Source organism: Corylus avellana, chromosome ca1 (assembly GCF_901000735.1).
Source record: "Corylus avellana chromosome ca1, CavTom2PMs-1.0".
Classification (NCBI taxonomy): Eukaryota; Viridiplantae; Streptophyta; class Magnoliopsida; order Fagales; family Betulaceae; genus Corylus; species Corylus avellana.
The window spans coordinates 42001075-42007711 of NC_081541.1; positions in this window are offsets into that span (position 1 = coordinate 42001075).

Here is a 6637-nt window from a genome sequence, read left to right on the forward strand (position 1 = left end):
AGAGAGAGAGAGAGAGAGAGAGAGAGAGAGTGGACGGTGGTGGTGCATGTTGAAGGAGGACTAGGTAGGTACTTTGAGATTTGAGGGGGAGAGAGATTACAAATGATAACAGAAAACGGCTTTGGATACAAAAATGTGAGCGTCACAGAGAGAGAGAGAGAGAGAGAGAGAGAGAAGTGGGTTGAAAGGTGTTTGACTAAGGCTGATGGGTCCTGAGTGAATAAATGGACAGCGACAGATTTGTCTTTCCGACCAGAGGTGGCACGTGCGTTCAACAGTACGCGTCCCATGGTCAGCTCAACTCAGCGCGGCCTGAGCCATGTATTCTTTACTTTACTTTCCTCTCTTTTCTTTTCTTTTTTCTCTTTTTTTCAGTTTAACCACTCGATACAATTTACCACGCGCGTGCATGTGACAGAATTATTTAGAACATGTTGGAGGATTGCTTTGAGGAATAAGGGCTTGTTTGGGTTTGCATTTTTTTTTTTTTTTATTGAACTGAATTTAAAATTGTGAATATTGAGAAAAAAAATAAAAGAGTTGAGATTATGTTTGGCTTGTTTGAAGAATATAAAATCTAATAATAAAAAATCTAATTAAAAAATAAAATATATATATTACAAAAAACAAAAAAGAAAAAAAAAATTGGGGTGGCATGACAGTGGTTTTGGGGGTGGCCAAGTTTGATGCAGGGGGTGGAACAGCCACCCCCGAGACTCTTAGGGGGTGGTTCGGCCACCACCTTGGAGTGGTCCGTGTGGCATCCCACATCGCTTGGATATGGAGATGGAGATATGCTTATATGTATACTTACACCCTTAATGATAACAACACGTTTTAAAGTCGTGATGATTATGAATCCATCAGAACTCTGCAGTTAAGCTTGCTTCTGTGAGAGTAGTACCAAGATGAGTGGTCTCTTGGGAAGTCTGATTTGAGATAGCCAAAAGCGGACAATATTGTGTGTCATTAAGGTAGAGTGTTACAATCCAGCCACCACCTCTAAATATATATTTTTTTATTAATTTTTTTTTTAATTTTCTTGATTTTTAAAATTTTTTATTTAATGTTTTTTATTAGTTTGGTTGAAATTTTTTGAATAAAGTTGAAAATTTTTGAGTTGAGTTGAGTGTTAGTGGATGTCAAATCAACTAAAAAAGATAAAAATAAAAAATAAAAAAAGTTTAGAAGAATTGGGAAGAATTAAAATCAAAAAGAGTTTTTTTATTAAAATGTTTTATTTTAAGTTGTGTTTTGACTATTTTTAGAGTCAAAAAATTAAAAAGTAATTTTGAAATTTTTTACCAAACAAATCAATTTTTTGTTATATTTTTTAACTTCCTAACCCAATTTCGAATGGGCTTTTACTCCTATTTACAAATTACAAGCGCTACAATAAGCTCAGAAAAAGGTAGCACATTACAATTTTTTTTTGTCAAAATGTCCAAAATACCCATTTTTTTAATAATAATATTTTTTTTTTTTTAAAAAAAAAGAAATTTGCAAAGATGTTGCAAAAATTTTGCAAAAATTTTGCAAAGATGTTTATATATATATAAACCTATGAATCTTTACACTTTTTCATTTTTTCTTTTATAATAAAAAATCATGGGTATTTTTGAAATTTTGACAAAATTTAACCGAAAATTTTAACCCTTAATTGAGAATTTTTCAACTTCGAAAGTGCTTTCAAAATGCCTTAAAAGTTCATGTAGTTTTGTGAAATTTTCCTAAAAGTTAAAATGAAACATTGAAGGAATTATACCATCAAATAAGATGATAAGGCAATGTTATAGACATTGATCAGGATCCTCTAAATTTCAAAGAACTAGTTAATACAATATAAGAGGGTAAAATAGTCTTTTCAATTTTGTTAAAACCATTTTACCTTCTTGTTTTACCTGATCGGTCCTCTCCATTTCCTTTGAAATGGAGAGGATCTTTTTGGTTGATCAAGAATCAGAAAAGGCAGGATCTTTTCCATACATTCCTTCTATTAATTATAAGATAATATCTTCTTTTTATTTGCACTTACCCAGTAATGATGAACTTTACAAGATTGACTACTGATAAGCAAGAGAGGATGGGGACCATGACTATCTTTCCATTTTGCAAAGTACTCAAAGAATTCTCTTAGACACGTACACCGGTGCGTTTGGGAGTGCGTTTTTAAAAAAATAACCTGCGATTTTAAACCAAATCGCAACTTTAGGGTGTTTGGGATTGCGATTTTAAAAACGCAAGTTTTAAAATCGCAAAAAAATCTGCGATTTTCATAAGTTGATTAGAAGGTGCTTATTTGAAAAAGTGCGAATTTAAAACAAAATCACGATTTCTATTAAAAAGATATTTGGCTCAATAGTTACCTTTTTTAGAACGCGAATGAAAAAAATATCAAAAATACCCACCTAAAATATATTTAAACCCTTCTTTTCTCTTTTTTTTTTCTTCATCCTCTCTGTCTTGTTCATCCTTATTGGTAATTTGGTCATGAAACCGCAATTATATGCTAATGTTATCCAAACATTCAATTGATAAAAAAAGTACTTTTTAGTATGTTTTACCAAACGCCTGTGTGATTTTAAAAACGCAATTTTTAAAATCGCACTTATTGAAATCGCACTCCCAAACGGCCCTTTATTTTCATAATTTAATTTCACTTTTAAGATACCTTAACACTATATATATATATATATATAGAGAGAGAGAGAGAGAGAGAGAGAGAGAGGTTAAGACAAGACTAGTATAACTAAAAATGTAAGAAGATATATCCTCTTCCTCTTTCAATAATTTAGGGGTGGCAATTCGTATTCGTGTGTTGGATTCGGGTTGTGTCAAAGTATGAATATAAAACTATATAGGTTCACCCTAAACTGATTTATTTAATTAAACAAGTCAGACCATTCAATTCAAACCAATTAATTTCATGTTGGGTTAATGATGTCGGGTTCATAGATCATGTCGTAAATCGTTAGCTCTAAATGTCGTGTATAAGGTTCAGATTGTGTTGATGCATGTATAAGACTATATCAGCCAATTATATTCCGACTCATTTAATTAAAAGAATCATATCCCTCATCCTTCACCCGTTAATTTTGTACTAATTTTGTGTCAAGTTCGCAGATCGTGTAGAAAATGATCAGTCTTACAATAATAATTTGAGACTAAACATATTACGAAACATTTGAAATATTTCTAACATGATCTAAATTATACAATTCAAAAAATACAGTTGGTTTATTGTCACTTGGAGTTTCTTCTTTATCTTCATCTCCTTCAGTTTGGTCTCTATTTTCTTCAGGTGATTCCATGGAATTAGATAAGCACCATTATCATCAATATGCCCCCTCAAGTTCAACAGCAATGAAAAAAATGTTGAGCTTATTGTGAAGTGTAGAGAATCGAAGAGAAACAATGGCTTTGTAAGAATATTAGCTAGTTGGTCACGGAACTGTGAGGAACCAATTACATCAAGAGTTTTGTAAGACCAAGTTACATTAAAATATTTTGGCCACTGAATTAATCAACACTAAAAACCTAACAAAACTCTCAATTTGCCAATTCGGTGACAAAACCCAAATACAACAAAATGTTGAAGTCAAAAACCTAATTAGATCAGACCTTTGATTATCTCATCTGAAAATTAACCAATTATTAGTTCTCAGTAAAGAAAATTAAAACCTTTTTATGGCATTTAAAATTGCACCATGCAAGTCATGTTCTAAGAGTCGTCCACGTGAATAAAGCGGCACTTGTTATACCTCAACACTTAAGGTTTTTTTTTTTAAATAAAAAAAAACTTTAATTTCCATTTCTCTCCAACTAGTGAAAAAGGAAAAAGGAAATGATAAATAAGTACGTAAATAAACATGTAATATAGAGCTTAAGAACAAGCCAATTTACCTTGAGATGTTAAAGCCAAGCCTAGCCAAGCCTAAAGAATGTTTACGTTATGCATGCAAATCATTGAAAAGGTCTAGATTTACTCTGCATCTTACACAGACGCCCGTGAGATCATGTACTACACCAAGTGAAAGCCGCCATCAGAAGGCATCAAGAAAGATAATTTTTTTTTTTTTTACAATTATCTCACAATTTTAATATGTTGGTCTTAACTACCTTTTAGATCAATCATCATTGCCAAAAAAAAAAAAAAAAAAAAAAAAAAAAAAAGTTATTTCACAATTATCCTCAATTGCAACTTAGCATTCCCAACCAACCTTTAATTAATTATTATTATTATTATTTTTTTACAATGATTTGATCTAAATTAGACTGGTTGAAACTGTCATATCAGCATTGTGAAATAGGTATAAAATAAAATATTAGGTAGTTTCTAGCATTACTCAAAATAAATCTAATAATTAGTTGAGACTGTCATATCAACATTGTGAAATTAATAGTTGTTGAATAAAAATGGAGTTTATAAAATTACTCTTACTCCCACACTCCCTGATGTGGCAGTGAAAATTATCATTGAATTTTGAATCCTATAATGATTTTCATTGCTACGTCAAAGTGTGTGGGATTGTATGTAGCATTTCTCATTTATATATATGTTCCACTCCTCAGTTTTTAATTTCTAAAATGAGTGATGTTAGTAACCAAATTTTATCTCAGAATTATCCCACAAGACTAATGTAACAATGCCAAACAACTCTTGCAAGGGGCAAAACCACAATAAGCAATGTTTATAATGCTACAGCAGCAAGTACGGTAAGCAAAATTATACAAAAAGAAAAAATAGGATACGAAATAAACATAGTGAATGCATCAAGGCGAATCTAATCAAACTTGATCAACCATTATCAAGTAACCCTAATGTGGTGGAGTTGGTCCGGGGGTATTGGTAAGTAAGCAGAGAATACTTTAGGGTGCGATACAACTCTCTATAATGAACTTGATAAAATAATCCCGATTGGGGGGCAACAACCCCAAAAAAAAAAAAAAATTAAAAAATTAAAAAAAAAAAATTAAAATGCCTAAAAAAGTATATGGGATAACCTCACTAACATTAATAATTTAGCCCCCTAATTTTTTTTTTTTTTCCCATCTCCATACCTAAAAATTTAGTTACAAACTTGAACTTTTGGATATTATAAGATATTATTCATTAAAAATAGGGTATCTTTTGGCTTTCTCGGGTTGGGCGCGGAGAGATCGAGGGGCCAGAACGTAGAAACGTTTTCGTCGTGTTGCTCACTTCAAGTACTAGGCTTCCTACATGTCCCACTTACTTTTCTTTTTTCTTTCTTTTTCACCGTGAACAAGCCACAGAAAATTGCCATTTGCTTTTCTTTGACACTTTTTTCATTTATTTTTTTTAACCTCAAAACCTGGGAGAGTTTGTCCGTATAGGACATAAAATGTCATGTGACAAACACCAACGTTAGATATAGGACATAAAATATCATGTGACAAACATGACACCAACATGAGATATACATGACACCAACATGAGTATAGAGAGAAAAAAAAAGAAGCTAAACTTACAATTGGTTTACAATTTTCTATAACATACAAACACGTCTCAACATGTGATTGCATGTGTTACATTTTTTTAGTGGTTGACATGGCTTCAATCACATGATGACATGTGTTGGAAGGTTTTAGTAGCATATGTAGAAAAAAATGTCTTGGTTTTAAATGACTTTTACAAGATTCACATACTAAATGACATAATTTATTACAAGATTTTGTTTTGTTGCATTTAATTTTGTAAATGATTTCCCGTGCGTATTTTCGTTATTGAAAGACATTGACAATTTTTGGTAGTTTTGGTGGGACATTGTCTCAATTGAAAATTTGAAGAGAACATTGTCAATATTGAGAGGGGTATGTAGACTTAGCTGTAGTAACTGTAATTTGAGAGGGGGTATATAGACTTTCACCAAAATTTTAAATGATGTGGCAATATATACATAATTAAATAGTTAAAACAATACTATAAAAGTAATAAAAATAAAGTTATACGAGTTTATACAAGTTGATATGATTTTAAGCGAGCTTGACTCATTTAATAAATGATCCTAAATTTTTGTTTAAGCTCACCTAACTCGAGTCAAGTTTATACGAATTGAGTTGGAGCTCTTTAGGAGGACCATTTACAACCTTATTTGTGTAGATTCCGCCGCCAATTAACTTCCCATTTATAGCCTTATTTGTAGGGGTGTAAACTACACTATAAAGTTGAATAATACCTTATAGCATTTGATATACAATGAATGTTTTGCTGATATGCAATGAATGTTTTGCTGATATATATACTTAATAGTATTTTTTTATAGACATGGATAGGTAGAGGCCTCTAAAAGAATTTGGTATACAATGAATGTTTTGCCGAATTCTTTTATAGGAGGTGCACGCACCACTTATATACATGATATGACTGAAAGTAAAACAAGAAATTGTGTACAAGAGACAACTCAACATGAATGTCTATGGAAAAGATTTCCTAGGGAGAATTGTTTTGTTTCCTTGTAAGAATTGTCTTGAGGCTAACATCCAGTTAGTATTGCAACTGTCCGTGTATATTTTCTTAATGTAGCAAATCATTTCCCATCTTGTTGAATTGACTTAGTTGTAGTGACGGTTGTCTCATGATCTTCTATTGCATGATTTGACGGATTGTTTATTC